Genomic DNA, 14,951 nt, shown 5'->3' with positions numbered 1-14,951 from the left:
CGTGATTAGAATAGTCATGGTCCAGTAGGGCATTGACGGTATCACTTTATGGCAAGTACACGTTGCAACTGGCCTGTTTTGCCTGATGCACCGACTTTTCGTATTTGGCAAGGATCGCGTGCCTTCGTAGCTCAGGGGTTAGAGCACTGGTCTTGTAAACCAGGGGTCGAGAGTTCAAATCTCTCCGAGGGCTTTCAGGGAATGTCCGTTTAAAGTTGGCCTAACATGACTCCTCTTTCGAGCGGGTTGCGGCTATTTGCATTGCTTGGACTCGTATCAAAGCGTGAGAAATATGACGGTAACGTTTTGAGTAAAAAAATAAAAGTATTTTGCTTAGAGTTGACTTAGGAAGTGAGTCCGTGTTCACGCGTTCACGGCCGGTTAGCTCAGTCGGCTAGAGCGTCGTGCTAATAACGCGAATGTCGTGGGTTCGAGCCCCACACTGGCCATTTTACGGGCTTTGCAGTCACGTTGACGGGATCAAAACAACCTGGGTGCACTGCCACGTTGCTAGATTTTACTGGTGATCTGCCCGTGCTGTGGCGTGTGTTGACGGCGCATGAAAAGAAACCTTGCTCCAGGGGAGGCTCGAACTCCCGATCTTCGCATGTCTTTGTCGATACTGACTTATAAGTACGACGCGCTAACCGACTACGCCACTGGAGCCCGTGGATGTTAACGGGAAAGCTGAGGTCCGTGATTAGAATAGTCATGGTCCAGTAGGGCATTGACGGTATCACTTTATGGCAAGTACACGTTGCAACTGGCCTGTTTTGCCTGATGCACCGACTTTTCGTATTTGGCAAGGATCGCGTGCCTTCGTAGCTCAGGGGTTAGAGCACTGGTCTTGTAAACCAGGGGTCGAGAGTTCAAATCTCTCCGAGGCCTTTCAGGGAATGTCCGTTTAAAGTTGGCCTAACATGACTCCTCTTTCGAGCGGGTTGCGGCTATTTGCATTGCTTGGACTCGTATCAAAGCGTGAGAAATATGACGGTAACGTTTTGAGTAAAAAAATAAAAGTATTTTGCTTAGAGTTGACTTAGGAAGTGAGTCCGTGTTCACGCGTTCACGGCCGGTTAGCTCAGTCGGCTAGAGCGTCGTGCTAATAACGCGAATGTCGTGGGTTCGAGCCCCACACTGGCCATTTTACGGGCTTTGCCGTCACGTTGACGGGATCAAAACAACCTGGGTGCACTGCCACGTTGCTAGATTTTACTGGTGATCTGCCCGTGCTGTGGCGTGTGTTGACGGCGCATGAAAAGAAACCTTGCTCCAGGGGAGGCTCGAACTCCCGATCTTCGCATGTCTTTGTCGATACTGACTTATAAGTACGACGCGCTAACCGACTACGCCACTGGAGCCCGTGGATGTTAACGGGAAAGCTGAGGTCCGTGATTAGAATAGTCATGGTCCAGTAGGGCATTGACGGTATCACTTTATGGCAAGTACACGTTGCAACTGGCCTGTTTTGCCTGATGCACCGACTTTTCGTATTTGGCAAGGATCGCGTGCCTTCGTAGCTCAGGGGTTAGAGCACTGGTCTTGTAAACAAGGGGTCGAGAGTTCAAATCTCTCCGAGGCCTTTCAGGGAATGTCCGTTTAAAGTTGGCCTAACATGACTCCTCTTTCGAGCGGGTTGCGGCTATTTGCATTGCTTGGACTCGTATCAAAGCGTGAGAAATATGACGGTAACGTTTTGAGTAAAAAAATAAAAGTATTTTGCTTAGAGTTGACTTAGGAAGTGAGTCAGTGTTCACGCGTTCACGGCCGGTTAGCTCAGTCGGCTAGAGCGTCGTGCTAATAACGCGAATGTCGTGGGTTCGAGCCCCACACTGGCCATTTTACGGGCTTTGCCGTCACGTTGACGGGATCAAAACAACCTGGGTGCACTGCCACGTTGCTAGATTTTACTGGTGATCTGCCCGTGCTGTGGCGTGTGTTGACGGCGCATGAAAAGAAACCTTGCTCCAGGGGAGGCTCGAACTCCCGATCTTCGCATGTCTTTGTCGATACTGACTTATAAGTACGACGCGCTAACCGACTACGCCACTGGAGCCCGTGGATGTTAACGGGAAAGCTGAGGTCCGTGATTAGAATAGTCATGGTCCAGTAGGGCATTGACGGTATCACTTTATGGCAAGTACACGTTGCAACTGGCCTGTTTTGCCTGATGCACCGACTTTTCGTATTTGGCAAGGATCGCGTGCCTTCGCAGCTCAGGGGTTAGAGCACTGGTCTTGTAAACCAGGGGTCGAGAGTTCAAATCTCTCCGAGGGCTTTCAGGGAATGTCCGTTTAAAGTTGGCCTAACATGACTCCTCTTTCGAGCGGGTTGCGGCTATTTGCATTGCTTGGACTCGTATCAAAGCGTGAGAAATATGACGGTAACGTTTTGAGTAAAAAAATAAAAGTATTTTGCTTAGAGTTGACTTAGGAAGTGAGTCCGTGTTCACGCGTTCACGGCCGGTTAGCTCAGTCGGCTAGAGCGTCGTGCTAATAACGCGAATGTCGTTGGTTCGAGCCCCACACTGGCCATTTTACGGGCTTTGCCGTCACGTTGACGGGATCAAAACAACCTGGGTGCACTGCCACGTTGCTAGATTTTACTGGTGATCTGCCCGTGCTGTGGCGTGTGTTGACGGCGCATGAAAAGAAACCTTGCTCCAGGGGAGGCTCGAACTCCCGATCTTCGCATGTCTTTGTCGATACTGACTTATAAGTACGACGCGCTAACCGACTACGCCACTGGAGCCCGTGGATGTTAACGGGAAAGCTGAGGTCCGTGATTAGAATAGTCATGGTCCAGTAGGGCATTGACGGTATCACTTTATGGCAAGTACACGTTGCAACTGGCCTGTTTTGCCTGATGCACCGACTTTTCGTATTTGGCAAGGATCGCGTGCCTTCGTAGCTCAGGGGTTAGAGCACTGGTCTTGTAAACCAGGGGTCGAGAGTTCAAATCTCTCCGAGGGCTTTCAGGGAATGTCCGTTTAAAGTTGGCCTAACATGACTCCTCTTTCGAGCGGGTTGCGGCTATTTGCATTGCTTGGACTCGTATCAAAGCGTGAGAAATATGACGGTAACGTTTTGAGTAAAAAAATAAAAGTATTTTGCTTAGAGTTGACTTAGGAAGTGAGTCCGTGTTCACGCGTTCACGGCCGGTTAGCTCAGTCGGCTAGAGCGTCGTGCTAATAACGCGAATGTCGTGGGTTCAAGCCCCACACTGGCCATTTTACGGGCTTTGCCGTCACGTTGACGGGATCAAAACAACCTGGGTGCACTGCCACGTTGCTAGATTTTACTGGTGATCTGCCCGTGCTGTGGCGTGTGTTGACGGCGCATGAAAAGAAACCTTGCTCCAGGGGAGGCTCGAACTCCCGATCTTCGCATGTCTTTGTCGATACTGACTTATAAGTACGACGCGCTAACCGACTACGCCACTGGAGCCCGTGGATGTTAACGGGAAAGCTGAGGTCCGTGATTAGAATAGTCATGGTCCAGTAGGGCATTGACGGTATCACTTTATGGCAAGTACACGTTGCAACTGGCCTGTTTTGCCTGATGCACCGACTTTTCGTATTTGGCAAGGATCGCGTGCCTTCGTAGCTCAGGGGTTAGAGCACTGGTCTTGTAAACCAGGGGTCGAGAGTTCAAATCTCTCCGAGGGCTTTCAGGGAATGTCCGTTTAAAGTTGGCCTAACATGACTCCTCTTTCGAGCGGGTTGCGGCTATTTGCATTGCTTGGACTCGTATCAAAGCGTGAGAAATATGACGGTAACGTCTTTCGAGCGGGTTGCAGCTATTTGCATTGCTTGGACTCGTATCAAAGCGTGAGAAATATGACGGTAACGTTTTGAGTAAAAAAATAAAAGTATTTTGCTTAGAGTTGACTTAGGAAGTGAGTCCGTGTTCACGCGTTCACGGCCGGTTAGCTCAGTCGGCTAGAGCGTCGTGCTAATAACGCGAATGTCGTGGGTTCGAGCCCCACACTGGCCATTTTACGGGCTTTGCCGTCACGTTGACGGGATCAAAACAACCTGGGTGCACTGCCACGTTGCTAGATTTTACTGGTGATCTGCCCGTGCTGTGGCGTGTGTTGACGGCGCATGAAAAGAAACCTTGCTCCAGGGGAGGCTCGAACTCCCGATCTTCGCATGTCTTTGTCGATACTGACTTATAAGTACGACGCGCTAACCGACTACGCCACTGGAGCCCGTGGATGTTAACGGGAAAGCTGAGGTCCGTGATTAGAATAGTCATGGTCCAGTAGGGCATTGACGGTATCACTTTATGGCAAGTACACGTTGCAACTGGCCTGTTTTGCCTGATGCACCGACTTTTCGTATTTGGCAAGGATCGCGTGCCTTCGTAGCTCAGGGGTTAGAGCACTGGTCTTGTAAACCAGGGGTCGAGAGTTCAAATCTCTCCGAGGGCTTTCAGGGAATGTCCGTTTAAAGTTGGCCTAACATGACTCCTCTTTCGAGCGGGTTGCGGCTATTTGCATTGCTTGGACTCGTATCAAAGCGTGAGAAATATGACGGTAACGTCTTTCGAGCGGGTTGCAGCTATTTGCATTGCTTGGACTCGTATCAAAGCGTGAGAAATATGACGGTAACGTTTTGAGTAAAAAAATAAAAGTATTTTGCTTAGAGTTGACTTAGGAAGTGAGTCCGTGTTCACGCGTTCACGGCCGGTTAGCTCAGTCGGCTAGAGCGTCGTGCTAATAACGCGAATGTCGTGGGTTCGAGCCCCACACTGGCCATTTTACGGGCTTTGCCGTCACGTTGACGGGATCAAAACAACCTGGGTGCACTGCCACGTTGCTAGATTTTACTGGTGATCTGCCCGTGCTGTGGCGTGTGTTGACGGCGCATGAAAAGAAACCTTGCTCCAGGGGAGGCTCGAACTCCCGATCTTCGCATGTCTTTGTCGATACTGACTTATAAGTACGACGCGCTAACCGACTACGCCACTGGAGCCCGTGGATGTTAACGGGAAAGCTGAGGTCCGTGATTAGAATAGTCATGGTCCAGTAGGGCATTGACGGTATCACTTTATGGCAAGTACACGTTGCAACTGGCCTGTTTTGCCTGATGCACCGACTTTTCGTATTTGGCAAGGATTGCGTGCCTTCGTAGCTCAGGGGTTAGAGCACTGGTCTTGTAAACCAGGGGTCGAGAGTTCAAATCTCTCCGAGGGCTTTCAGGGAATGTCCGTTTAAAGTTGGCCTAACATGACTCCTCTTTCGAGCGGGTTGCGGCTATTTGCATTGCTTGGACTCGTATCAAAGCGTGAGAAATATGACGGTAACGTTTTGAGTAAAAAAATAAAAGTATTTTGCTTAGAGTTGACTTAGGAAGTGAGTCCGTGTTCACGCGTTCACGGCCGGTTAGCTCAGTCGGCTAGAGCGTCGTGCTAATAACGCGAATGTCGTGGGTTCGAGCCCCACACTGGCCATTTTACGGGCTTTGCCGTCACGTTGACGGGATCAAAACAACCTGGGTGCACTGCCACGTTGCTAGATTTTACTGGTGATCTGCCCGTGCTGTGGCGTGTGTTGACGGCGCATGAAAAGAAACCTTGCTCCAGGGGAGGCTCGAACTCCCGATCTTCGCATGTCTTTGTCGATACTGACTTATAAGTACGACGCGCTAACCGACTACGCCACTGGAGCCCGTGGATGTTAACGGGAAAGCTGAGGTCCGTGATTAGAATAGTCATGGTCCAGTAGGGCATTGACGGTATCACTTTATGGCAAGTACACGTTGCAACTGGCCTGTTTTGCCTGATGCACCGACTTTTCGTATTTGGCAAGGATCGCGTGCCTTCGTAGCTCAGGGGTTAGAGCACTGGTCTTGTAAACCAGGGGTCGAGAGTTCAAATCTCTCCGAGGGCTTTCAGGGAATGTCCGTTTAAAGTTGGCCTAACATGACTCCTCTTTCGAGCGGGTTGCGGCTATTTGCATTGCTTGGACTCGTATCAAAGCGTGAGAAATATGACGGTAACGTTTTGAGTAAAAAAATAAAAGTATTTTGCTTAGAGTTGACTTAGGAAGTGAGTCCGTGTTCACGCGTTCACGGCCGGTTAGCTCAGTCGGCTAGAGCGTCGTGCTAATAACGCGAATGTCGTGGGTTCGAGCCCCACACTGGCCATTTTACGGGCTTTGCCGTCACGTTGACGGGATCAAAACAACCTGGGTGCACTGCCACGTTGCTAGATTTTACTGGTGATCTGCCCGTGCTGTGGCGTGTGTTGACGGCGCATGAAAAGAAACCTTGCTCCAGGGGAGGCTCGAACCCCCGATCTTCGCATTGTCTTTGTCGATACTGACTTATAAGTACGACGCGCTAACCGACTACGCCACTGGAGCCCGTGGATGTTAACGGGAAAGCTGAGGTCCGTGATTAGAATAGTCATGGTCCAGTAGGGCATTGACGGTATCACTTTATGGCAAGTACACGTTGCAACTGGCCTGTTTTGCCTGATGCACCGACTTTTCGTATTTGGCAAGGATCGCGTGCCTTCGTAGCTCAGGGGTTAGAGCACTGGTCTTGTAAACCAGGGGTCGAGAGTTCAAATCTCTCCGAGGGCTTTCAGGGAATGTCCGTTTAAAGTTGGCCTAACATGACTCCTCTTTCGAGCGGGTTGCGGCTATTTGCATTGCTTGGACTCGTATCAAAGCGTGAGAAATATGACGGTAACGTTTTGAGTAAAAAAATAAAAGTATTTTGCTTAGAGTTGACTTAGGAAGTGAGTCCGTGTTCACGCGTTCACGGCCGGTTAGCTCAGTCGGCTAGAGCGTCGTGCTAATAACGCGAATGTCGTGGGTTCGAGCCCCACACTGGCCATTTTACGGGCTTTGCCGTCACGTTGACGGGATCAAAACAACCTGGGTGCACTGCCACGTTGCTAGATTTTACTGGTGATCTGCCCGTGCTGTGGCGTGTGTTGACGGCGCATGAAAAGAAACCTTGCTCCAGGGGAGGCTCGAACTCCCGATCTTCGCATGTCTTTGTCGATACTGACTTATAAGTACGACGCGCTAACCGACTACGCCACTGGAGCCCGTGGATGTTAACGGGAAAGCTGAGGTCCGTGATTAGAATAGTCATGGTCCAGTAGGGCATTGACGGTATCACTTTATGGCAAGTACACGTTGCAACTGGCCTGTTTTGCCTGATGCACCGACTTTTCGTATTTGGCAAGGATCGCGTGCCTTCGTAGCTCAGGGGTTAGAGCACTGGTCTTGTAAACCAGGGGTCGAGAGTTCAAATCTCTCCGAGGGCTTTCAGGGAATGTCCGTTTAAAGTTGGCCTAACATGACTCCTCTTTCGAGCGGGTTGCGGCTATTTGCATTGCTTGGACTCGTATCAAAGCGTGAGAAATATGACGGTAACGTTTTGAGTAAAAAAATAAAAGTATTTTGCTTAGAGTTGACTTAGGAAGTGAGTCCGTGTTCACGCGTTCACGGCCGGTTAGCTCAGTCGGCTAGAGCGTCGTGCTAATAACGCGAATGTCGTGGGTTCGAGCCCCACACTGGCCATTTTACGGGCTTTGCCGTCACGTTGACGGGATCAAAACAACCTGGGTGCACTGCCACGTTGCTAGATTTTACTGGTGATCTGCCCGTGGTGTGGCGTGTGTTGACGGCGCATGAAAAGAAACCTTGCTCCAGGGGAGGCTCGAACTCCCGATCTTCGCATGTCTTTGTCGATACTGACTTATAAGTACGACGCGCTAACCGACTACGCCACTGGAGCCCGTGGATGTTAACGGGAAAGCTGAGGTCCGTGATTAGAATAGTCATGGTCCAGTAGGGCATTGACGGTATCACTTTATGGCAAGTACACGTTGCAACTGGCCTGTTTTGCCTGATGCACCGACTTTTCGTATTTGGCAAGGATCGCGTGCCTTCGTAGCTCAGGGGTTAGAGCACTGGTCTTGTAAACCAGGGGTCGAGAGTTCAAATCTCTCCGAGGGCTTTCAGGGAATGTCCGTTTAAAGTTGGCCTAACATGACTCCTCTTTCGAGCGGGTTGCGGCTATTTGCATTGCTTGGACTCGTATCAAAGCGTGAGAAATATGACGGTAACGTTTTGAGTAAAAAAATAAAAGTATTTTGCTTAGAGTTGACTTAGGAAGTGAGTCCGTGTTCACGCGTTCACGGCCGGTTAGCTCAGTCGGCTAGAGCGTCGTGCTAATAACGCGAATGTCGTGGGTTCGAGCCCCACACTGGCCATTTTACGGGCTTTGCCGTCACGTTGACGGGATCAAAACAACCTGGGTGCACTGCCACGTTGCTAGATTTTACTGGTGATCTGCCCGTGCTGTGGCGTGTGTTGACGGCGCATGAAAAGAAACCTTGCTCCAGGGGAGGCTCGAACTCCTGATCTTCGCATGTCTTTGTCGATACTGACTTATAAGTACGACGCGCTAACCGACTACGCCACTGGAGCCCGTGGATGTTAACGGGAAAGCTGAGGTCCGTGATTAGAATAGTCATGGTCCAGTAGGGCATTGACGGTATCACTTTATGGCAAGTACACGTTGCAACTGGCCTGTTTTGCCTGATGCACCGACTTTTCGTATTTGGCAAGGATCGCGTGCCTTCGTAGCTCAGGGGTTAGAGCACTGGTCTTGTAAACCAGGGGTCGAGAGTTCAAATCTCTCCGAGGGCTTTCAGGGAATGTCCGTTTAAAGTTGGCCTAACATGACTCCTCTTTCGAGCGGGTTGCGGCTATTTGCATTGCTTGGACTCGTATCAAAGCGTGAGAAATATGACGGTAACGTTTTGAGTAAAAAAATAAAAGTATTTTGCTTAGAGTTGACTTAGGAAGTGAGTCCGTGTTCACGCGTTCACGGCCGGTTAGCTCAGTCGGCTAGAGCGTCGTGCTAATAACGCGAATGTTGTGGGTTCGAGCCCCACACTGGCCATTTTACGGGCTTTGCCGTCACGTTGACGGGATCAAAACAACCTGGGTGCACTGCCACGTTGCTAGATTTTACTGGTGATCTGCCCGTGCTGTGGCGTGTGTTGACGGCGCATGAAAAGAAACCTTGCTCCAGGGGAGGCTCGAACTCCCGATCTTCGCATGTCTTTGTCGATACTGACTTATAAGTACGACGCGCTAACCGACTACGCCACTGGAGCACGTGGATGTTAACGGGAAAGCTGAGGTCCGTGATTAGAATAGTCATGGTCCAGTAGGGCATTGACGGTATCACTTTATGGCAAGTACACGTTGCAACTGGCCTGTTTTGCCTGATGCACCGACTTTTCGTATTTGGCAAGGATCGCGTGCCTTCGTAGCTCAGGGGTTAGAGCACTGGTCTTGTAAACCAGGGGTCGAGAGTTCAAATCTCTCCGAGGGCTTTCAGGGAATGTCCGTTTAAAGTTGGCCTAACATGACTCCTCTTTCGAGCGGGTTGCGGCTATTTGCATTGCTTGGACTCGTATCAAAGCGTGAGAAATATGACGGTAACGTTTTGAGTAAAAAAATAAAAGTATTTTGCTTAGAGTTGACTTAGGAAGTGAGTCCGTGTTCACGCGTTCACGGCCGGTTAGCTCAGTCGGCTAGAGCGTCGTGCTAATAACGCGAATGTCGTGGGTTCGAGCCCCACACTGGCCATTTTACGGGCTTTGCCGTCACGTTGACGGGATCAAAACAACCTGGGTGCACTGCCACGTTGCTAGATTTTACTGGTGATCTGCCCGTGCTGTGGCGTGTGTTGACGGCGCATGAAAAGAAACCTTGCTCCAGGGGAGGCTCGAACTCCCGATCTTCGCATGTCTTTGTCGATACTGACTTATAAGTACGACGCGCTAACCGACTACGCCACTGGAGCCCGTGGATGTTAACGGGAAAGCTGAGGTCCGTGATTAGAATAGTCATGGTCCAGTAGGGCATTGACGGTATCACTTTATGGCAAGTACACGTTGCAACTGGCCTGTTTTGCCTGATGCACCGACTTTTCGTATTTGGCAAGGATCGCGTGCCTTCGTAGCTCAGGGCTTAGAGCACTGGTCTTGTAAACCAGGGGTCGAGAGTTCAAATCTCTCCGTGGGCTTTCAGGGAATGTCCGTTTAAAGTTGGTCTAACATGACTCCTCTTTCGAGCGGGTTGCGGCTATTTGCATTGCTTGGACTCGTATCAAAGCGTGAGAAATATGACGGTAACGTTTTGAGTAAAAAAATAAAAGTATTTTGCTTAGAGTTGACTTAGGAAGTGAGTCCGTGTTCACGCGTTCACGGCCGGTTAGCTCAGTCGGCTAGAGCGTCGTGCTAATAACGCGAATGTCGTGGGTTCGAGCCCCACACTGGCCATTTTACGGGCTTTGCCGTCACGTTGACGGGATCAAAACAACCTGGGTGCACTGCCACGTTGCTAGATTTTACTGGTGATCTGCCCGTGCTGTGGCGTGTGTTGACGGCGCATGAAAAGAAACCTTGCTCCAGGGGAGGCTCGAACTCCCGATCTTCGCATGTCTTTGTCGATACTGACTTATAAGTACGACGCGCTAACCGACTACGCCACTGGAGCCCGTGGATGTTAACGGGAAAGCTGAGGTCCGTGATTAGAATAGTCATGGTCCAGTAGGGCATTGACGGTATCACTTTATGGCAAGTACACGTTGCAACTGGCCTGTTTTGCCTGATGCACCGACTTTTCGTATTTGGCAAGGATCGCGTGCCTTCGTAGCTCAGGGGTTAGAGCACTGGTCTTGTAAACCAGGGGTCGAGAGTTCAAATCTCTCCGAGGGCTTTCAGGGAATGTCCGTTTAAAGTTGGCCTAACATGACTCCTCTTTCGAGCGGGTTGCGGCTATTTGCATTGCTTGGACTCGTATCAAAGCGTGAGAAATATGACGGTAACGTTTTGAGTAAAAAAATAAAAGTATTTTGCTTAGAGTTGACTTAGGAAGTGAGTCCGTGTTCACGCGTTCACGGCCGGTTAGCTCAGTCGGCTAGAGCGTCGTGCTAATAACGCGAATGTCGTGGGTTCGAGCCCCACACTGGCCATTTTACGGGCTTTGCCGTCACGTTGACGGGATCAAAACAACCTGGGTGCACTGCCACGTTGCTAGATTTTACTGGTGATCTGCCCGTGCTGTGGCTTGTGTTGACGGCGCATGAAAAGAAACCTTGCTCCAGGGGAGGCTCGAACTCCCGATCTTCGCATGTCTTTGTCGATACTGACTTATAAGTACGACGCGCTAACCGACTACGCCACTGGAGCCCGTGGATGTTAACGGGAAAGCTGAGGTCCGTGATTAGAATAGTCATGGTCCAGTAGGGCATTGACGGTATCACTTTATGGCAAGTACACGTTGCAACTGGCCTGTTTTGCCTGATGCACCGACTTTTCGTATTTGGCAAGGATCGCGTGCCTTCGTAGCTCAGGGGTTAGAGCACTGGTCTTGTAAACCAGGGGTCGAGAGTTCAAATCTCTCCGAGGGCTTTCAGGGAATGTCCGTTTAAAGTTGGCCTAACATGACTCCTCTTTCGAGCGGGTTGCGGCTATTTGCATTGCTTGGACTCGTATCAAAGCGTGAGAAATATGACGGTAACGTTTTGAGTAAAAAAATAAAAGTATTTTGCTTAGAGTTGACTTAGGAAGTGAGTCCGTGTTCATGCGTTCACGGCCGGTTAGCTCAGTCGGCTAGAGCGTCGTGCTAATAACGCGAATGTCGTGGGTTCGAGCCCCACACTGGCCATTTTACGGGCTTTGCCGTCACGTTGACGGGATCAAAACAACCTGGGTGCACTGCCACGTTGCTAGATTTTACTGGTGATCTGCCCGTGCTGTGGCGTGTGTTGACGGCGCATGAAAAGAAACCTTGCTCCAGGGGAGGCTCGAACTTCCGATCTTCGCATGTCTTTGTCGATACTGACTTAAAAGTACGACGCGCTAACCGACTACGCCACTGGAGCCCGTGGATGTTAACGGGAAAGCTGAGGTCCGTGATTAGAATAGTCATGGTCCAGTAGGGCATTGACGGTATCACTTTATGGCAAGTACACGTTGCAACTGGCCTGTTTTGCCTGATGCACCGACTTTTCGTATTTGGCAAGGATCGCGTGCCTTCGTGGCTCAGGGGTTAGAGCACTGGTCTTGTAAACCAGGGGTCGAGAGTTCAAATCTCTCCGAGGGCTTTCAGGGAATGTCCGTTTAAAGTTGGCCTAACATGACTCCTCTTTCGAGCGGGTTGCGGCTATTTGCATTGCTTGGACTCGTATCAAAGCGTGAGAAATATGACGGTAACGTTTTGAGTAAAAAAATAAAAGTATTTTGCTTAGAGTTGACTTAGGAAGTGAGTCCGTGTTCACGTGTTCACGGCCGGTTAGCTCAGTCGGCTAGAGCGTCGTGCTAATAACGCGAATGTCGTGGGTTCGAGCCCCACACTGGCCATTTTACGGGCTTTGCCGTCACGTTGACGGGATCAAAACAACCTGGGTGCACTGCCACGTTGCTAGATTTTACTGGTGATCTGCCCGTGCTGTGGCGTGTGTTGACGGCGCATGAAAAGAAACCTTGCTCCAGGGGAGGCTCGAACTCCCGATCTTCGCATGTCTTTGTCGATACTGACTTATAAGTACGACGCGCTAACCGACTACGCCACTGGAGCCCGTGGATGTTAACGGGAAAGCTGAGGTCCGTGATTAGAATAGTCATGGTCCAGTAGGGCATTGACGGTATCACTTTATGGCAAGTACACGTTGCAACTGGCCTGTTTTGCCTGATGCACCGACTTTTCGTATTTGGCAAGGATCGCGTGCCTTCGTAGCTCAGGGGTTAGAGCACTGGTCTTGTAAACAAGGGGTCGAGAGTTCAAATCTCTCCGAGGGCTTTCAGGGAATGTCCGTTTAAAGTTGGCCTAACATGACTCCTCTTTCGAGCGGGTTGCGGCTATTTGCATTGCTTGGACTCGTATCAAAGCGTGAGAAATATGACGGTAACGTTTTGAGTAAAAAAATAAAAGTATTTTGCTTAGAGTTGACTTAGGAAGTGAGTCCGTGTTCACGCGTTCACGGCCGGTTAGCTCAGTCGGCTAGAGCGTCGTGCTAATAACGCGAATGTCGTGGGTTCGAGCCCCACACTGGCCATTTTACGGGCTTTGCCGTCACGTTGACGGGATCAAAACAACCTGGGTGCACTGCCACGTTGCTAGATTTTACTGGTGATCTGCCCGTGCTGTGGCGTGTGTTGACGGCGCATGAAAAGAAACCTTGCTCCAGGGGAGGCTCGAACTCCCGATCTTCGCATGTCTTTGTCGATACTGACTTATAAGTACGACGCGCTAACCGACTACGCCACTGGAGCCCGTGGATGTTAACGGGAAAGCTGAGGTCCGTGATTAGAATAGTCATGGTCCAGTAGGGCATTGACGGTATCACTTTATGGCAAGTACACGTTGCAACTGGCCTGTTTTGCCTGATGCACCGACTTTTCGTATTTGGCAAGGATCGCGTGCCTTCGTAGCTCAGGGGTTAGAGCACTGGTCTTGTAAACCAGGGGTCGAGAGTTCAAATCTCTCCGAGGGCTTTCAGGGAATGTCCGTTTAAAGTTGGCCTAACATGACTCCTCTTTCGAGCGGGTTGCGGCTATTTGCATTGCTTGGACTCGTATCAAAGCGTGAGAAATATGACGGTAACGTTTTGAGTAAAAAAATAAAAGTATTTTGCTTAGAGTTGACTTAGGAAGTGAGTCCGTGTTCACGCGTTCACGGCCGGTTAGCTCAGTCGGCTAGAGCGTCGTGCTAATAACGCGAATGTCGTGGGTTCGAGCCCCACACTGGCCATTTTACGGGCTTTGCCGTCACGTTGACGGGATCAAAACAACCTGGGTGCACTGCCACGTTGCTAGATTTTACTGGTGATCTGCCCGTGCTGTGGCGTGTGTTGACGGCGCATGAAAAGAAACCTTGCTCCAGGGGAGGCTCGAACTCCCGATCTTCGCATGTCTTTGTCGATACTGACTTATAAGTACGACGCGCTAACCGACTACGCCACTGGAGCCCGTGGATGTTAACGGGAAAGCTGAGGTCCGTGATTAGAATAGTCATGGTCCAGTAGGGCATTGACGGTATCACTTTATGGCAAGTACACGTTGCAACTGGCCTGTTTTGCCTGATGCACCGACTTTTCGTATTTGGCAAGGATCGCGTGCCTTCGTAGCTCAGGGGTTAGAGCACTGGTCTTGTAAACCAGGGGTCGAGAGTTCAAATCTCTCCGAGGGCTTTCAGGGAATGTCCGTTTGAAGTTGGCCTAACATGACTCCTCTTTCGAGCGGGTTGCGGCTATTTGCATTGCTTGGACTCGTATCAAAGCGTGAGAAATATGACAGTAACGTTTTGAGTAAAAAAATAAAAGTATTTTGCTTAGAGTTGACTTAGGAAGTGAGTCCGTGTTCACGCGTTCACGGCCGGTTAGCTCAGTCGGCTAGAGCGTCGTGCTAATAACGCGAATGTCGTGGGTTCGAGCCCCACACTGGCCATTTTACGGGCTTTGCCGTCACGTTGACGGGATCAAAACAACCTGGGTGCACTGCCACGTTGCTAGATTTTACTGGTGATCTGCCCGTGCTGTGGCGTGTGTTGACGGCGCATGAAAAGAAACCTTGCTCCAGGGGAGGCTCGAACTCCCGATCTTCGCATGTCTTTGTCGATACTGACTTATAAGTACGACGCGCTAACCGACTACGCCACTGGAGCCCGTGGATGTTAACGGGAAAGCTGAGGTCCGTGATTAGAATAGTCATGGTCCAGTAGGGCATTGACGGTATCACTTTATGGCAAGTACACGTTGCAACTGGCCTGTTTTGCCTGATGCACCGACTTTTCGTAGCTCAGGGGTTAGAGCTCAGGGGTTAGAGCACTGGTCTTGTAAACCAGGGGTCGAGAGTTCAAATCTCTCCGAGGGCTTTCAGGGAATGTCCGTTTAAAGTTGGCCTAAC

The 14,951-nt window shown here is 50.4% G+C and overlaps 52 non-coding genes across 52 annotated transcripts; 34 read left to right on the top strand and 18 right to left on the bottom strand.

Annotated features, from left to right (window-relative positions):
* Window positions 1-120: 120 nt before the first annotated feature.
* Trnat-ugu (transfer RNA threonine (anticodon UGU)) lies at window positions 121-193 on the top strand. Its single transcript has one exon. It is a non-coding gene; the product is annotated as a tRNA-Thr (tRNA).
* Window positions 194-375: 182 nt separating this feature from the next.
* On the top strand, window positions 376-449 carry Trnai-aau (transfer RNA isoleucine (anticodon AAU)). The gene has a single exon. It is a non-coding gene; the product is annotated as a tRNA-Ile (tRNA).
* Window positions 450-573: 124 nt separating this feature from the next.
* Trnai-uau (transfer RNA isoleucine (anticodon UAU)) lies at window positions 574-666 on the bottom strand. The gene is given in 2 exon segments: window positions 574-609; window positions 629-666. It is a non-coding gene; the product is annotated as a tRNA-Ile (tRNA).
* A 404-nt stretch (window positions 667-1,070) lies between these two features.
* On the top strand, window positions 1,071-1,144 carry Trnai-aau (transfer RNA isoleucine (anticodon AAU)). Its single transcript has one exon. It is a non-coding gene; the product is annotated as a tRNA-Ile (tRNA).
* Window positions 1,145-1,268: 124 nt separating this feature from the next.
* Trnai-uau (transfer RNA isoleucine (anticodon UAU)) lies at window positions 1,269-1,361 on the bottom strand. Its single transcript is given in 2 exon segments — window positions 1,269-1,304; window positions 1,324-1,361. It is a non-coding gene; the product is annotated as a tRNA-Ile (tRNA).
* A 404-nt stretch (window positions 1,362-1,765) lies between these two features.
* Window positions 1,766-1,839, top strand: Trnai-aau (transfer RNA isoleucine (anticodon AAU)). The gene has a single exon. It is a non-coding gene; the product is annotated as a tRNA-Ile (tRNA).
* A 124-nt stretch (window positions 1,840-1,963) lies between these two features.
* Trnai-uau (transfer RNA isoleucine (anticodon UAU)) lies at window positions 1,964-2,056 on the bottom strand. Its single transcript is given in 2 exon segments — window positions 1,964-1,999; window positions 2,019-2,056. It is a non-coding gene; the product is annotated as a tRNA-Ile (tRNA).
* Window positions 2,057-2,658: 602 nt separating this feature from the next.
* Trnai-uau (transfer RNA isoleucine (anticodon UAU)) lies at window positions 2,659-2,751 on the bottom strand. The gene is given in 2 exon segments: window positions 2,659-2,694; window positions 2,714-2,751. It is a non-coding gene; the product is annotated as a tRNA-Ile (tRNA).
* Window positions 2,752-2,900: 149 nt separating this feature from the next.
* On the top strand, window positions 2,901-2,973 carry Trnat-ugu (transfer RNA threonine (anticodon UGU)). Its single transcript has one exon. It is a non-coding gene; the product is annotated as a tRNA-Thr (tRNA).
* Window positions 2,974-3,353: 380 nt separating this feature from the next.
* Window positions 3,354-3,446, bottom strand: Trnai-uau (transfer RNA isoleucine (anticodon UAU)). Its single transcript is given in 2 exon segments — window positions 3,354-3,389; window positions 3,409-3,446. It is a non-coding gene; the product is annotated as a tRNA-Ile (tRNA).
* Window positions 3,447-3,595: 149 nt separating this feature from the next.
* Window positions 3,596-3,668, top strand: Trnat-ugu (transfer RNA threonine (anticodon UGU)). Its single transcript has one exon. It is a non-coding gene; the product is annotated as a tRNA-Thr (tRNA).
* Window positions 3,669-3,921: 253 nt separating this feature from the next.
* On the top strand, window positions 3,922-3,995 carry Trnai-aau (transfer RNA isoleucine (anticodon AAU)). The gene has a single exon. It is a non-coding gene; the product is annotated as a tRNA-Ile (tRNA).
* A 124-nt stretch (window positions 3,996-4,119) lies between these two features.
* On the bottom strand, window positions 4,120-4,212 carry Trnai-uau (transfer RNA isoleucine (anticodon UAU)). The gene is given in 2 exon segments: window positions 4,120-4,155; window positions 4,175-4,212. It is a non-coding gene; the product is annotated as a tRNA-Ile (tRNA).
* Window positions 4,213-4,361: 149 nt separating this feature from the next.
* On the top strand, window positions 4,362-4,434 carry Trnat-ugu (transfer RNA threonine (anticodon UGU)). Its single transcript has one exon. It is a non-coding gene; the product is annotated as a tRNA-Thr (tRNA).
* A 253-nt stretch (window positions 4,435-4,687) lies between these two features.
* On the top strand, window positions 4,688-4,761 carry Trnai-aau (transfer RNA isoleucine (anticodon AAU)). Its single transcript has one exon. It is a non-coding gene; the product is annotated as a tRNA-Ile (tRNA).
* Window positions 4,762-4,885: 124 nt separating this feature from the next.
* Window positions 4,886-4,978, bottom strand: Trnai-uau (transfer RNA isoleucine (anticodon UAU)). Its single transcript is given in 2 exon segments — window positions 4,886-4,921; window positions 4,941-4,978. It is a non-coding gene; the product is annotated as a tRNA-Ile (tRNA).
* A 149-nt stretch (window positions 4,979-5,127) lies between these two features.
* Window positions 5,128-5,200, top strand: Trnat-ugu (transfer RNA threonine (anticodon UGU)). Its single transcript has one exon. It is a non-coding gene; the product is annotated as a tRNA-Thr (tRNA).
* Window positions 5,201-5,382: 182 nt separating this feature from the next.
* Trnai-aau (transfer RNA isoleucine (anticodon AAU)) lies at window positions 5,383-5,456 on the top strand. Its single transcript has one exon. It is a non-coding gene; the product is annotated as a tRNA-Ile (tRNA).
* A 124-nt stretch (window positions 5,457-5,580) lies between these two features.
* Window positions 5,581-5,673, bottom strand: Trnai-uau (transfer RNA isoleucine (anticodon UAU)). Its single transcript is given in 2 exon segments — window positions 5,581-5,616; window positions 5,636-5,673. It is a non-coding gene; the product is annotated as a tRNA-Ile (tRNA).
* Window positions 5,674-5,822: 149 nt separating this feature from the next.
* Window positions 5,823-5,895, top strand: Trnat-ugu (transfer RNA threonine (anticodon UGU)). Its single transcript has one exon. It is a non-coding gene; the product is annotated as a tRNA-Thr (tRNA).
* Window positions 5,896-6,077: 182 nt separating this feature from the next.
* Trnai-aau (transfer RNA isoleucine (anticodon AAU)) lies at window positions 6,078-6,151 on the top strand. Its single transcript has one exon. It is a non-coding gene; the product is annotated as a tRNA-Ile (tRNA).
* Window positions 6,152-6,518: 367 nt separating this feature from the next.
* On the top strand, window positions 6,519-6,591 carry Trnat-ugu (transfer RNA threonine (anticodon UGU)). The gene has a single exon. It is a non-coding gene; the product is annotated as a tRNA-Thr (tRNA).
* A 182-nt stretch (window positions 6,592-6,773) lies between these two features.
* Trnai-aau (transfer RNA isoleucine (anticodon AAU)) lies at window positions 6,774-6,847 on the top strand. The gene has a single exon. It is a non-coding gene; the product is annotated as a tRNA-Ile (tRNA).
* A 124-nt stretch (window positions 6,848-6,971) lies between these two features.
* On the bottom strand, window positions 6,972-7,064 carry Trnai-uau (transfer RNA isoleucine (anticodon UAU)). Its single transcript is given in 2 exon segments — window positions 6,972-7,007; window positions 7,027-7,064. It is a non-coding gene; the product is annotated as a tRNA-Ile (tRNA).
* Window positions 7,065-7,213: 149 nt separating this feature from the next.
* Trnat-ugu (transfer RNA threonine (anticodon UGU)) lies at window positions 7,214-7,286 on the top strand. The gene has a single exon. It is a non-coding gene; the product is annotated as a tRNA-Thr (tRNA).
* A 182-nt stretch (window positions 7,287-7,468) lies between these two features.
* Window positions 7,469-7,542, top strand: Trnai-aau (transfer RNA isoleucine (anticodon AAU)). Its single transcript has one exon. It is a non-coding gene; the product is annotated as a tRNA-Ile (tRNA).
* Window positions 7,543-7,666: 124 nt separating this feature from the next.
* Trnai-uau (transfer RNA isoleucine (anticodon UAU)) lies at window positions 7,667-7,759 on the bottom strand. Its single transcript is given in 2 exon segments — window positions 7,667-7,702; window positions 7,722-7,759. It is a non-coding gene; the product is annotated as a tRNA-Ile (tRNA).
* Window positions 7,760-7,908: 149 nt separating this feature from the next.
* Window positions 7,909-7,981, top strand: Trnat-ugu (transfer RNA threonine (anticodon UGU)). Its single transcript has one exon. It is a non-coding gene; the product is annotated as a tRNA-Thr (tRNA).
* A 182-nt stretch (window positions 7,982-8,163) lies between these two features.
* On the top strand, window positions 8,164-8,237 carry Trnai-aau (transfer RNA isoleucine (anticodon AAU)). The gene has a single exon. It is a non-coding gene; the product is annotated as a tRNA-Ile (tRNA).
* A 366-nt stretch (window positions 8,238-8,603) lies between these two features.
* On the top strand, window positions 8,604-8,676 carry Trnat-ugu (transfer RNA threonine (anticodon UGU)). Its single transcript has one exon. It is a non-coding gene; the product is annotated as a tRNA-Thr (tRNA).
* Window positions 8,677-9,056: 380 nt separating this feature from the next.
* On the bottom strand, window positions 9,057-9,149 carry Trnai-uau (transfer RNA isoleucine (anticodon UAU)). Its single transcript is given in 2 exon segments — window positions 9,057-9,092; window positions 9,112-9,149. It is a non-coding gene; the product is annotated as a tRNA-Ile (tRNA).
* A 149-nt stretch (window positions 9,150-9,298) lies between these two features.
* Window positions 9,299-9,371, top strand: Trnat-ugu (transfer RNA threonine (anticodon UGU)). The gene has a single exon. It is a non-coding gene; the product is annotated as a tRNA-Thr (tRNA).
* A 182-nt stretch (window positions 9,372-9,553) lies between these two features.
* Trnai-aau (transfer RNA isoleucine (anticodon AAU)) lies at window positions 9,554-9,627 on the top strand. The gene has a single exon. It is a non-coding gene; the product is annotated as a tRNA-Ile (tRNA).
* Window positions 9,628-9,751: 124 nt separating this feature from the next.
* Trnai-uau (transfer RNA isoleucine (anticodon UAU)) lies at window positions 9,752-9,844 on the bottom strand. Its single transcript is given in 2 exon segments — window positions 9,752-9,787; window positions 9,807-9,844. It is a non-coding gene; the product is annotated as a tRNA-Ile (tRNA).
* Window positions 9,845-10,248: 404 nt separating this feature from the next.
* Window positions 10,249-10,322, top strand: Trnai-aau (transfer RNA isoleucine (anticodon AAU)). Its single transcript has one exon. It is a non-coding gene; the product is annotated as a tRNA-Ile (tRNA).
* A 124-nt stretch (window positions 10,323-10,446) lies between these two features.
* On the bottom strand, window positions 10,447-10,539 carry Trnai-uau (transfer RNA isoleucine (anticodon UAU)). Its single transcript is given in 2 exon segments — window positions 10,447-10,482; window positions 10,502-10,539. It is a non-coding gene; the product is annotated as a tRNA-Ile (tRNA).
* Window positions 10,540-10,688: 149 nt separating this feature from the next.
* On the top strand, window positions 10,689-10,761 carry Trnat-ugu (transfer RNA threonine (anticodon UGU)). Its single transcript has one exon. It is a non-coding gene; the product is annotated as a tRNA-Thr (tRNA).
* Window positions 10,762-10,943: 182 nt separating this feature from the next.
* On the top strand, window positions 10,944-11,017 carry Trnai-aau (transfer RNA isoleucine (anticodon AAU)). Its single transcript has one exon. It is a non-coding gene; the product is annotated as a tRNA-Ile (tRNA).
* Window positions 11,018-11,141: 124 nt separating this feature from the next.
* Window positions 11,142-11,234, bottom strand: Trnai-uau (transfer RNA isoleucine (anticodon UAU)). Its single transcript is given in 2 exon segments — window positions 11,142-11,177; window positions 11,197-11,234. It is a non-coding gene; the product is annotated as a tRNA-Ile (tRNA).
* A 149-nt stretch (window positions 11,235-11,383) lies between these two features.
* On the top strand, window positions 11,384-11,456 carry Trnat-ugu (transfer RNA threonine (anticodon UGU)). Its single transcript has one exon. It is a non-coding gene; the product is annotated as a tRNA-Thr (tRNA).
* Window positions 11,457-11,638: 182 nt separating this feature from the next.
* Window positions 11,639-11,712, top strand: Trnai-aau (transfer RNA isoleucine (anticodon AAU)). Its single transcript has one exon. It is a non-coding gene; the product is annotated as a tRNA-Ile (tRNA).
* Window positions 11,713-12,078: 366 nt separating this feature from the next.
* Window positions 12,079-12,151, top strand: Trnat-ugu (transfer RNA threonine (anticodon UGU)). The gene has a single exon. It is a non-coding gene; the product is annotated as a tRNA-Thr (tRNA).
* Window positions 12,152-12,333: 182 nt separating this feature from the next.
* On the top strand, window positions 12,334-12,407 carry Trnai-aau (transfer RNA isoleucine (anticodon AAU)). The gene has a single exon. It is a non-coding gene; the product is annotated as a tRNA-Ile (tRNA).
* Window positions 12,408-12,531: 124 nt separating this feature from the next.
* Window positions 12,532-12,624, bottom strand: Trnai-uau (transfer RNA isoleucine (anticodon UAU)). The gene is given in 2 exon segments: window positions 12,532-12,567; window positions 12,587-12,624. It is a non-coding gene; the product is annotated as a tRNA-Ile (tRNA).
* A 404-nt stretch (window positions 12,625-13,028) lies between these two features.
* On the top strand, window positions 13,029-13,102 carry Trnai-aau (transfer RNA isoleucine (anticodon AAU)). The gene has a single exon. It is a non-coding gene; the product is annotated as a tRNA-Ile (tRNA).
* Window positions 13,103-13,226: 124 nt separating this feature from the next.
* Trnai-uau (transfer RNA isoleucine (anticodon UAU)) lies at window positions 13,227-13,319 on the bottom strand. The gene is given in 2 exon segments: window positions 13,227-13,262; window positions 13,282-13,319. It is a non-coding gene; the product is annotated as a tRNA-Ile (tRNA).
* A 149-nt stretch (window positions 13,320-13,468) lies between these two features.
* Window positions 13,469-13,541, top strand: Trnat-ugu (transfer RNA threonine (anticodon UGU)). Its single transcript has one exon. It is a non-coding gene; the product is annotated as a tRNA-Thr (tRNA).
* Window positions 13,542-13,723: 182 nt separating this feature from the next.
* On the top strand, window positions 13,724-13,797 carry Trnai-aau (transfer RNA isoleucine (anticodon AAU)). The gene has a single exon. It is a non-coding gene; the product is annotated as a tRNA-Ile (tRNA).
* A 124-nt stretch (window positions 13,798-13,921) lies between these two features.
* On the bottom strand, window positions 13,922-14,014 carry Trnai-uau (transfer RNA isoleucine (anticodon UAU)). Its single transcript is given in 2 exon segments — window positions 13,922-13,957; window positions 13,977-14,014. It is a non-coding gene; the product is annotated as a tRNA-Ile (tRNA).
* Window positions 14,015-14,163: 149 nt separating this feature from the next.
* Window positions 14,164-14,236, top strand: Trnat-ugu (transfer RNA threonine (anticodon UGU)). The gene has a single exon. It is a non-coding gene; the product is annotated as a tRNA-Thr (tRNA).
* Window positions 14,237-14,418: 182 nt separating this feature from the next.
* Trnai-aau (transfer RNA isoleucine (anticodon AAU)) lies at window positions 14,419-14,492 on the top strand. The gene has a single exon. It is a non-coding gene; the product is annotated as a tRNA-Ile (tRNA).
* A 124-nt stretch (window positions 14,493-14,616) lies between these two features.
* Window positions 14,617-14,709, bottom strand: Trnai-uau (transfer RNA isoleucine (anticodon UAU)). Its single transcript is given in 2 exon segments — window positions 14,617-14,652; window positions 14,672-14,709. It is a non-coding gene; the product is annotated as a tRNA-Ile (tRNA).
* Window positions 14,710-14,951: the final 242 nt, after the last annotated feature.

The sequence above is a fragment of the Hydractinia symbiolongicarpus genome, chromosome 4 (assembly GCF_029227915.1).
Source record: "Hydractinia symbiolongicarpus strain clone_291-10 chromosome 4, HSymV2.1, whole genome shotgun sequence".
Taxonomy (NCBI): Eukaryota; Metazoa; Cnidaria; class Hydrozoa; order Anthoathecata; family Hydractiniidae; genus Hydractinia; species Hydractinia symbiolongicarpus.
The sequence above is the reverse complement of the archived record's forward strand: the minus strand, read 5'-3'. Positions and strand labels throughout refer to the sequence as shown.